The following is a 12,515-nucleotide window of genomic DNA, read 5'->3' as shown; positions in this document are numbered from 1 at the left end:
TTATCATTGTGGATTTACTCAGATTTCGTGCATATTGCGAGGAACTGTGAGATATCCTCAGGTAGGTAAATGTAGCAATGCCCACTAATTTTTAAAGAGTAAAAAAATTGTCAGATTTTTATGTCCATTGTGTAAAGTACATGTATGACCCACTGATTCCATATCAGAAATCATTTCTTAAATCGGGTGAAAATTGAGCTTTTTATGAATGTTTAAAAAATGCAGAATTCTTAAAGAGTTATCCATCTTTCCAAGGAAAATGAAAAGTGTATATCAGCAGATTAAAAGCAGATAATGCAGGAATACTAAATCAAAACAATTTTAGAATATAACCTAGGTACCAGTTTGTTAATTTTATCTGAAATTTCATAATTTTCTCGTGCCACTGTTGAGACACAGAAGAAAACATGACACAGAATGTGAAATGCAAGAGTTGTCTTCCTTTGTTTTCCTTATTTATACAAAATAGCTTATGTCTCATTATTCGTATGCTGTGTTGTCATTTAAAGAAAAAAACTTATCAATAAAAATCAAAGTATGATTATAAATGAAGTTCCTCTGATGTTTCGGAGGTCCGTATTTGCTCTGCTCTTATTTTGTATATTGTTTAATGGACGTTGAGATTGAATACTGTTCGTTATTTCCATATCCTTCTTTCATTTGACTTTCACTGTTTTCTTCACCAAAGTAAGTCAATCTTGAAATTTATTCTTGTTCACTTTGAGATGAACCCTACTTTCGTTTCGCGCACGAAATAGCCTTTGAACGAAATTTCATTATTAAAATGCTTCAGTATAGTTCAAAAACAAGAATATAACATTGTATCAGCTTGACAATGAAATAAATAGACCACCAGACGTTCAATTCACTTTGTGTACATTTTTTCTACACACGTGTTGGCTGGCTGCTACAATCCGAATTTGCTCTAGTAGGCCTTAGAAAATTCGTGTGGCGAACAAGAACGGTTGAATACTTTTGTGATATGCATTTGTAGTGGTATATCAGAAGAAGCTATTTTTGCATCTTTGACACATTACTCGTCCGTATATGAAAATCAGAGATTTTTAAATTTTTCAATCTATTTTTTAAACGACTAATCGCGCCATACTTCAAACAATCAGGGTTGGTAATGCTAGGGGGCATCTCAAACTTCATAGAAAGGTCATCAAAACGTTTGAAAACACGAGGGAAAGTAGTGCATTAAGCCGTACTTTTCAAGCTCTTTTCTGATACGGAATCAAAACCAGGCTGAGGAAATCTGGAAAGTTATCTCCCCCTTGCTTGGGCATTGCTAGTAAATGAAACTTGTACATGGACCATTTGTGATATTTATGTTTCTGCTAGGTATTACGTAAGCCTGTTATGCTTCCCTTTCCAAAGAAAATGCTTTGATTTTTGATAAAATACAAAACGACCTTACCCCATTCCAATGCTTTTGTTAAAAAATTACTACGTAGTGCTGAAATAATCTATACACTTCATCTTATTTTAAACCCAACTACTGTAGATAACGTATCCATGATATACCCCCCAACCAAGACGCTATGCACTTTGATTTTTTATGCAATCTTTTGACTTCAAAAGTGTAATGGTCAAGGGGCATTTAAATAAACGCAGAGAAGACCCTAGTCAATGAATAATGGAATGACCTGAATACCCTTGGAATAAACCAGTCCAAGGGTATATAAAGCGATGCTTTAGGGAAGTCAGGCATTCAGAAGGTTACAGCAGAAGCAGAAGGCTGTACTGAGAAGATACTGATTTAATATCGGAGAAAATCAAGAAGTTAAGGGTAAAAACAGAAATAGCACCAGTGGTAGGTAATCTAGGGAATTGATGGTAAGTTCTGAGTGCAGTAAATCTAAAGAAAATTGATACACTCAGTTCTTTCCTATCAAGAGGAACCAAGTGTAGGAACACGGTGCAAAAACAATACCCAGTCCACGTCTCTAGATAACAACAATTTTAATACAGTTTGATTTTCCCTCAGATAGAGCAATCTAATTAAAATTAGATGTTAGATCCGCTTGCATACTCGCTACACTAACATCTAACAAGATGTGTTTGTAAAACACTGATGCCCCCGTATGGCAACATATCAAAGATAAAGCTTTTCTTAAATGCAAATTGAATTAATTGGTACCAAAAGTAGGGTATTCTCACTGGAAAATGATTGTGAAATTTGAAAGTAAGCTTATGTTAAATTTTTTTAATAAGTACAAAAATCTCCAAGGTCAAGGTCAAAAGGTCAATGTTATTAGTATCAAATGAAAGGTCTTGCCACATAAAATACTTATGTAGAGCTTGAAAGCCCTAGCCCTAACCGTTCAGAAGTTATGGTCAACGTTCAATTTCTTAAAAAGTAGGACAAACTCCAAGGTCAAAGGGTGAAAGTTATTGTTATCAAATGAAAGGTCTTGTCATAAGGATTAAATATGTAAGGTATGAAAGCACTAGCCCTTACTCTATAAAAGTTATGGTCAAGGTTTGCTTTTTTCAAAGTAGGTCAATCTCAAGGGTCAAGGTCAAAGTTCTTTGTATCTAATGAAGGGTCTTCTCACAAGGATTACATATATGAAGTATGAAAGCCCTATCCCTTACCGTGAAAAAAGTTTTGGCCAAGGTTAAAGTTTTTTCACAAGTACGGAAATCTACAAGGTCAAGGTCAAAGGGTCAAGGTGGTTGGTATCCAGTGAAAGGTCTTTTAACAAACATTACATATGTGAACTACAAATGTCCTGGTGTCTACTGTTTAAAAGATATGGCCAAAGTAAAATTTTAAAATTTTCATTTAAAAGTGGGTCAAACTCCAAGGTCAAAGGGTCAAAGTTATTGTTATCAAATGAAAGGTCTTGTCATAAGGATTAAATATGTAAAGTATGAAAGCACTAGCTCTAATCTTTAAAAGTCATGGTCAAGGTTTCCTTTTTTAAAGTAGATCAATCTCAAGGGTCAAGGTCAAAGTTCTTGGTATCTGATGAAGGGTCTTTTCACAAGAATTACATATATAAAGTATGAAAGCCCTATTCCTAATTGTTCAAAAGTTATGGCCAAGGTTAAAGTTTTTTCACTAGTACGGAAATCTACAAGGTCAAGGTCAAAGGGTCAAGGTTGTTGGTATCCAGTGAAAGGTCATTTAACAAACATTACATATGTGACGTATAAATGTCCTGGTGTCTATTGTTCAAAAGATTTGGCCAAAGTAAAATTTTCATGTAAAATTGGGTCAAACTCCAAGGTCAAAAGGTCAAATTTGGTGGTACTCGAAGAAAGGTTTTGTCACAAGAAATACACATATGAAATATGAAAGTTATAGCTCAACTAAATCAAAAGTTATGGGCAAGGTTAAAGTTTTAGCGGACAAACAGACAAACAGAGAGACAGACAGACAGACACGACAAAAACTATATGCCCCCGAAACTTCGTTTACGGGGGCATAACAACATCCCATAGAGGGTCACGTCAGAGGTCAAATTCTATCAACCAATCAAATTGTCGCTGGCAAAATCATCAGATATTTGTTGACGTTATCGAAGCGAATAAGTCTAGAGTTGTTCCGAATTTGACCTCTGACGTGACCCTCTATGGGATGTTGTTAGATGTTAGTGTAGCGAGTATGCGAGCGGATCAAACATCTAATTTTAATTAGATTGCAGATAGAGCGGCCCTACAATTATTACTCCTCTATGGCACCTGATCCCACCTCTGATGTTTCAGAGGCCCGTGTTTGCTCTGCTCTTATTTTGTATATTGTTTAATGGTCGTTGAGATTGAATACTGTTCGTTATCTCCATATCCTTCTTAGTCCAATCATTAACTCAGACAGAGTAAGATAAAAAAAACTATATTCATTTCTGTATGTATGTATCACTTGTAAGAACCCAGTCATACACGTTAAATTTGGGTAGCAGCAGGTCAAAGGATAAAGAACACGGCTTTTTCTGGTTAATTTATGACTTGTTAAATCTACTTTGTTAACATTTGTGATATTATTGACACCAGGTACATTGAAGAAGTTGTACCGGGTGCTTTAGTATAAGTATACTGACATCATTTGTTGCTCTGAACTGGGTACAGTGTCCAGCAGTGTTGTGAACGAAGTACTGATACCGGGTGCTATTGAAACCGGGAGCAAGGAACTCGGTTCAGTGTTACCAAGTGCTGTAAAGCAGAGTAGTGATACAAGATTTTGGGTACCAAATGCAGTGGTACCAGGTGCAGTATCACCGGGTTCTCTCTTTACCAGGTATATTATTCTTGAGTGCAGGGTCGTACGATTTATTGAAACTGAGCACTGTGTGTCAAGTGTTACAGCCTTAGGTCTTGTGAAAATTCAATGAGCAAATTAAGAAGCAGAACTGCAAAAGTGCAACAGATGCTAAGTTACTGAATACAAGTTATTTTATTTTTTTAGATCCAGAAAGATCAAGATGACGATGACAAACCCCTGAAACCGGGATTTTTGTGTTCAATTTGTTTACTTCGTCTTTCTTCTCAGGACGAGTGGCGTAACAATCTTTTGGCTTGTGGCCTGGCTGAAATCAAGAAAAGGAAGTTTAAGTGTGAGTTGAGTGAACAAGTTTTCGGCAAGTGCTCTACGGAAGTGAGGTTGAAACGGACGAGGAACCAAGAAGCAACACGGGAGTTGCTCACGAGGTGTCCTCTGAAATTCAGCATTGTCCTTGTTGCAAAGAAAAATGTGTGACAGCTGACTTCGCCACACAGACACAGGTTAAGAGTCATCAGAAAACAATGCGTGTTCTGAAAAGTAACAGAAGAATGGTGAATTAGTAGAGAAGCTAGAAGAAGGGTTTGACTGAACAATATTAAAGATGTGGGACTCTACGTATATACTGTTTGAAATTGTACATAATTCTGTGGTATGTTAAAAAAAGTTTGGTGGTTTGTTTAGCAACAATTATTATTTTTTATTAATTTATAAAGCGCAAAATCACATATAGTTTCGAAATATAGTTCGAAAAAGAGTAGGCTCATTGGGGGCCGCCAGAGAAACCAAAAACTTTACTTATCCATTAACCTTATAGTCCGCCGAAATATGGCTGAAAAATTGCCGACTCGGCGTTAAACAATATAAAATCAATCAATCACATTTATTTTCTATGCGCTGTACAGTGGTTTTGCTAATATTTAAAAACAATATAAATTAATAAAACCTATAAATCTGTTATGGAAAGTAAATAATCGATAAAACAAAGGGACCTTAAAATAAAACATGGTAGTAACAATGTTTCCTGAGTTTCAGATAGTTTCTGGGTTGAAAAAAAATAATATTGTAACTTAAAAAAAAAATTTTTCGTTTTGAATCAAATCACATGCAGTACGCTTGATATCAGAGGCGTTGGTAATGTAATGGTTAAAGGGCATTGAAGTAAACGCCGAGAAGATCCTAGTTAATGAATAATTGAATGACCTTACTGTAATAGTCCAGTCCAAGGGTATATAAAGCGATGCTTTAGGGAAGTCAGGCATTCAGGAGGTTACGACTGAAGCAGAAGGTTGAAGTAAGAAGAAGTCCTACAGTTGTATTCGAACCTGCGACGCAAGGATTGACTCCTTACTTCGCGACAATAGAGCAGACGCTCTAACCTCTGCGCCACGCGGGCGACTCTATGAACAGAAAAATTTGACTTAATGAAAAAGTGACAAGTTAAACACTACCCTGTCTATTACCCAAACACGAAAATCCTATTTCGTGGGGGGGGGGGGGGGGCTAGGTTCGAACTCCAGTACCAAAAATTTTCTTCCAAACACCAACACTTTTCCCAATTTTGACCTATACTTATCTGTGGAAAGTGGGGGGGCTAAACTTACGAAGATATGTTCAATGTCTATACAGGTATATATTTGGAAAAAAAAGTGGGGGGGCTCAGCCCCCCTAGCTCCCCCCCCCGGGTCCGACGCCTATGATTATTTTCTATCAGAATATTTTCGTAAAGTGATCTCTGAACAATTAAACGTGCTGCTAGAGTCATAAACTCTTATGATATAGAAATAATAATCCCAACCTTTCATTTGAAACTTTTATACCAAATTCTTAACGTATTGTACATGAAGTAAGAAAAATGCAACAATTCTGTTAACCATACGATTTTAGCAACACTTTGCAAAAACAATAGAATAGACAAAAAACTTTTAAAGTATGCTGCGTAATGTGGAACTTTTGAATTTTTTTTGTTACGAACGTCAGAGGAAACGCTGATCGGGAAGTTAATACACTGTCTGCTTTGTATAATACGAAGAAGTTTTAGAAATATATAAGCATACATTATTCATAAGCTTTATTCCCGAAATGATTACACATCATATTCATGCTTTTGGCTTTTAAACCCCGATTCATTGTATTTGTTTACATGGTATTCTCGCTACGTTTCACTCTGCTAATACTGATCAACAGTTATGACGTCATGGGTTTAGCATTTGACCCCCATGACAAATACATGCATAGGCGTCGGAAGCAAATTGAAAGTGATTGATTGTATACTGTTTATCGTCCCTCTCCAGAATATTATACTGATATGGAGACGTCACCATTGCCGGTGAAGGGCTGCAAATTTAGGCCTATGCTCGGCACTTATGGCCTTTTGGGACAGCTAATGAGATTAAGGATCAATAGGGAGCGGATTTCTTTGGAATTACCTTATTTTAAGCCTAAATAACGCTGTTAACGACAAAATAAAACATGGTATGATTTATTTTATCGATGTTTAGTGATACTATTTGTCATAATTTTTTTATAGACACCGACACCTACTCTATTAAGGCCTAGTTATTATAAATTTCAAGCGCAAGTCTCGGTACGTCACGCGTGAACTGTCATGGCTGTCGAAGATAAACACCAGATTTATTTTACATGGTTTTACATCGTTTAACTGGCTATGTTGCCGATAGTGAATGACAATCTCGTGGTATTAGAGATCAGTTGAATGTAAAAACTACCTTTTCTGCCTGCAGTCGCCCATATTTAAATCAAAGTACTCAGAAGTACAGAGAGCCGGGCTCATTTACAGAGTAAAATGGATTTCTTACATGAATCACAATTATATTCTGATGAAAAAAATATTTTAAATCTATCAATATAAATGATAAGACACTGACAGTGAGTTTGTCAATCCTAATACCACGGTCTGATTTTGTCAGAATCAGAATTAATCTGGTACCACAGCTGAATGTAAACAAACAAACCAATGCAATCTGGTTCCCTCTCCTGCTTTACCTTGTATGCGTAGAGAACTACGGTAACACTGATTATCAAAAATCCTTATGCTAATGAACTATAATCTTTGACTTATGAAGTTTTCAAAGTCATTACTACTAATGTTTATTTTATAAAGATAAAACTTCGTTTTATTTTTGTTGCTTCATTTAGCGTTTGTATTATCTCAAAAGAGTAAGAGTTGAGAGTAAGAACGATAAGTTTGCTCGTAACTTTAAAATGGCGACTATTGGGTCAACATCCTGCCTTGAACAGGATCACATAAGACGGCAATTGCTCTTGGAGCAATTAGCCCGGCTAAAAATATTTTTGCACCATTACAGAGATGCTGTGGAATTGTAGCCCTCTTCAGAAAACATCAGATAAAAAAATCGGAGAGGGTTACATTATTGCAGCTAGTTCTTAGAGTACGTAGGCCTATCTATTTAGTTTTTAGGGTCAACTGAGTAAACTCAGTAGACCTATTGCAATCCGTTTTCGTCCGTCGTCATGCGTCGTGTGTTAACATTTGAACATTTTCAGCTTCTTCTCTGCAACCACTGAACCAATTTCGACCAAATTTGGCACAAAGCATCTATGGGTAAAGGGGAGCAAAAATTCATGATTTCATGATCCCTGTCCGGCTGGGGCCTGAGAGGTGGGACCAAAAACCACTTAAATTAATGCAAACTTTATAAATCATTTTCTTTACTCCTGAACATCAAGCAGTCAAACTATTTACATGATTGTACTCAGCTTTGAGTCCTCTACCAAAATTGTGAAATTTATGGCCCTAGGGTCAGGGGTTCTAGTGCTAGGGTAGGGCTAAATAAGTATATAGTGAAAATGCATTATTTCTTTGAAAATCTTCTTTTCTGCTCCTGGGTATTATATAAACTAATAAATTCATAGTTATGATGAGTAAGAGTGCCTGTACCAAAATTGTGAATTTTATGGCCCCAGGGTCAGGGGTTCTGGTGTTAGGGTGGGGCTTTATTGATTTTATATAGTGAAAATACATGATCTCTTTGAAAATCTTCTTCTCTGCCCTAGGGTATTAAATATACAAACTTGGTACATAGTTATGATGAGCAAGAGTGCCTCTATCAAAATTGTGAATTTTATGGCCCCAGGGTCAAGGGTTCTGTTGTTGGGGGTGGGGCTCTATTGATTATATAGTGAAAATACATGAATTTTTTGAAAATTTTCTTCTCTGCTCCTAGGTATTAAATAAACAAACTAAGTGCATAGTTATGATGAGCAAGAGTGCCTCTACCAGAATTGTGAATTTTATTGCCCCAGGGTCAAGGATTCTGGTGTGGGGGGGGGGGGGGCTCTATTGATTATAAAGTGAAAATACATGAATTCTTTGAAAATCTTCTTCTCTGCTCCTGGGTATTAAATAAACAAACTAAGTGCATAGTTATAATGAGCAAGAGTGCCTCTACTAAAAGTGTGAATTTTATGGCCCCAGGGTCAAGGATTCTGTTTTTTTTTTTTTTTTTGGGAGGGGGGGGGGGCTCTATTGATTATAAAGTGAAAATACATGAATTCTCTGAAAATCTTCTACTCTGCTCCTGGGTATTAAATAAACTAACTAAGTGCATAGATATGATGAACAAGAGTGCCTCAATCAAAATTGTGAATTTTATGGCCCCAGGGTCAAGGGTTCTGTTGTTGGGGGTGGGGCTCTATTGATTATATGGTGAAAATACATGAATTCTTTGAAAATTTCCTTCTCTGCTCCTAGGTATTAAATTAACAAACTAAGTGCATAGTTATGATGAGCAAGAGTGCCTCAACCAAAATTGTGAATTTTATGGCCCCAGGGTCAAGTGTTCTGTTGTTGGGGGTGGGGCTCTATTGATTATATGGTGAAAATACATGAATTCTTTGATAATCTTCTTCTCTGCTCCTAGGTATTAAATAAAATAACTAAGTTCATAGTTATGATGAGCAAGAGTGCTTCAGCCAAAATTGTGAATTTTATGGTCCCAGGTTCAGGGATACTGGTGTTAGGGCGGGGCTCTATAGATTATATGGTAAAAATTCATGAATTTTTTGAAAATCTTCTTCTCTGTTCCTAGGAATTAAATAAACAAACAAGAATGCCTCTTCTAACATTATGAATTTTATGGCCCCAGGGTCTGGGGTTCTGGTGTTAGGGCAGGGCTCTATGATTATATAGTGAAAATACATTAAATGTTTGAAAAAATTCTACTCTGTCTCTTGGTATGAAGCAGATGAACTACCTATAGAGGTTTGATGAGCAAGGGCCCTAATCTTGCAGAATTGTGAATTTCAAGGTCCCAGGGTCAGGGCAGGGGGGCTCTACTTGTATACTGAAAATGAATTAATTGTTTGAAATCTGCTCCTTTGTATTTACCGGTATAAAACATAATTTGGGTTTGTCCGTCCGTCCGTCCGTCCGTCCGTCCGTCTGTCCGTCCGTCCGTCCGTCCGTCTTTCTGTCTGTCTGTAACGCTTTCGTTTCCACACGATATCTCGAGAACCCTTTGAGCTTTTGCAATGAAATTTAGCATAGCAACTCCCTATGGACTAAAGAAGACCCCTATTGATTTTGAGTTCAAAAGGTCAAAGGTCAAGGTCATAAATAAGCAAATTCTGTCTGTTAAAACACTTTCGTTTCCACACGATATCTCTAGAACCATTTGAGCTATTGCAGTGAAATTTTATATAACAAGTCCCTGTGGCCTAATAAAGACCCCTATTGATTTTGAGGTCAAAAGGTCAAAGTTCAAGGTCGTAAATTTATACATTCTGTCTGTGTGTAATACTATTATTTCCGGGCGATATTTCAAGAAGATTTTGAGCTTCTGCAATGTAATTTATATCAAAACTCCCTAGGACGTCTCTTGCCCCTCTCAAAGTGCCCCGCCCCGTTTGTTTTATTAGTATTTATAGTATTAATTACATGTCGCTATGTATAGCGCAGGGGCATGAGGAGAGTTATTGCGTATAAAACAGGTTCTCGGCGGACTTTATGTTCTTATTACATCTATTAGAACTGTTTAATAAAGGCTAAATAAATCAAACACCATGGATTGTGTAAAATTTTGAGAATACCGAACATGAAAACATGAATATATACATGTATGTGACTCCACTTCCGCATATACTTCACACCAGGTAAAGCGATTCCGTGGTCCAGTGGTTATGTCTCTCGCTTCAAATGTGAGAGGTCCCGGGATCGAATCTTTTTTTTTTTAATAAATGATAGTATTCAGCATGTGATATAAAACAAAAATTATGAGGTTATAAAATCATCATTACAGTGTTATAAAAATTCCATATAAAAAATCTTCTATGCACATAATGAAGAATAAGCATCTTTATATGCATATTGACATACATATATTTTATTTGCTTCAGTATACATGTATACATTTAATAATTCTACAAATTCAGTCAGGGGGAGCCGACTTTTTCCCTAAGCGGGGGACACGAATTCTCTGAATTAGCTTGTTTATTTTTTTGATAGGCAATTTTAAGGGTGCCTTTTTTGTGCTTTGTGTGGACCTAGGGTCAGGGGTTTATGTCACAGTGTTAGGGGCACTACTGATTATTGCTGAATAATACTGATTAGTTGGAGTGCATTTTTGTTCCCCTACCCTGTGTTACCAAGTAACCAAGCTAAGCAACTGCTAAGTGTATTGTGATAATTTTTCTCCAAAGTGTATTTACTCCCTGATTTTCAAATCAATGCAGATTTTGATTTTCAGCAAAATGATTGAAGAGTAATTTTATGTAGAAATGTTTTGACCTTTAATTTGAGCTTGTAATCGAAGTATGCGTTTTTGAAGAGGGAAAAAACTTCAAAGGTCAGTTCCTGCATTTATTTAAATAAATTTTGTAAAAACCAACAAGACATTTTGCTGAGATTGGGAAGCATTCTTTTTTGACAAGGAGGATTATACAATAGGTCAAGGTACACTGCACCACAGAGTCAGGGACACAGATAACTTTTCCTTCATTTAAGACATCGTATCAAGAGTAAAGTGAAAAGTTAATATGGCAAGTTGAGAGAGATGAAAAATTGGACCCGTAATAAAAAAAAGGCGTTATGCCTAGTGCATAGTCTTTCTATACAGAAATTAATTTTATTCTAAATCTCCGATTCTTCCTCCTGAAATGGGGATTGTCGTCGAAATTACTAGAATATTCCTGGTCACTAAAAGGCTTTTAAATCTGTACTTTGTTTTGAGAAAAATCAAACACTGTGTTAACCTCAATTCGTATTATTAAGGAAGTCGTACCTGTTTTCCTCAACTTGTTGTTCGCAGTACTTTCGTGGTGCAAGGCGTATTTTTATTTAAATACGCGTCCTTCTAAAGAGAATAACTTGTAGAGTACATGAAAGACTGATCGGTTCGCAAGATTTTCCTTCTTTTGGAAAGTTTGTTGGCATCGATTTAATTTTATACTATCATTTCAAAGTCGATTAGTTTCTGTTTTTCGTCGAAAAGAGGAGAGGAAGCCCCCCCCCCCCCCCCCATTCCATTTACATAAACTTGCTCACTCTCATGCGCTTTTTTGTAACTATTAGGGCCCACTCTCCTTTTCATCAATTTATCCCCTTTTTAATCAAAATATGCCGCAATAACTAATTCCTTGGCTATATTAATTTTCATATTTTATGAAACTGATTAGAATTGAGGCCTAGTCCATGAAAAAGAAATAAAAACAAAATAATACTTACCGGTATATTATCGTAACGATCATAATATTTGTGCACGATAATACATGTACAAACATTTTACTGAAATGTCCTTGTTAATTTAATTTGTAAAAGAAAAAAACAGTAATTAAAGCCCATACACGTATTAAACGTACACATAAAATCAAAACCTAATTTTTAGAATGTTTATGTGTTACCATGATAGCAGAATTATAAAAAAAAATTACAAAATGATATTTGCCAGACATATATTTTCCGGAATATTTTAGGATCTTGATGAAGTAATTCGGGAATTCTTTAGGATTGATTGTATACTATTTAACGTCTCCTCCAGAATATTTCAATGATATGGAGACGTCACCATTGCCGGTAAAAGGGTTGCAACTTTGGGCCTATGCTCGGCACTCAGGGCCATTGAGCAGGGAGGGATCTTTATCGTGCCACACTTGCTGTGACACGGGGCCTCGGTTTATACGGTCTCATCCGAAAGACCGCCCCATTTAGTCGACTTTTCTAACCCGGATCCCCACGGGACAATTCTTTCCGAGGTCGGAACATTAAGTCTGTGACGACACTGAGGCAGATAGTGAAGAGCCCCCTTTT

Source organism: Saccostrea cucullata, unplaced genomic scaffold (assembly GCF_032062105.1).
Source record: "Saccostrea cucullata isolate Sc308-1 unplaced genomic scaffold, CSIRO_AGI_Scuc_v1 ctg893, whole genome shotgun sequence".
Classification (NCBI taxonomy): domain Eukaryota; kingdom Metazoa; phylum Mollusca; class Bivalvia; order Ostreida; family Ostreidae; genus Saccostrea; species Saccostrea cuccullata.
This window is presented reverse-complemented; position numbering follows the sequence as displayed.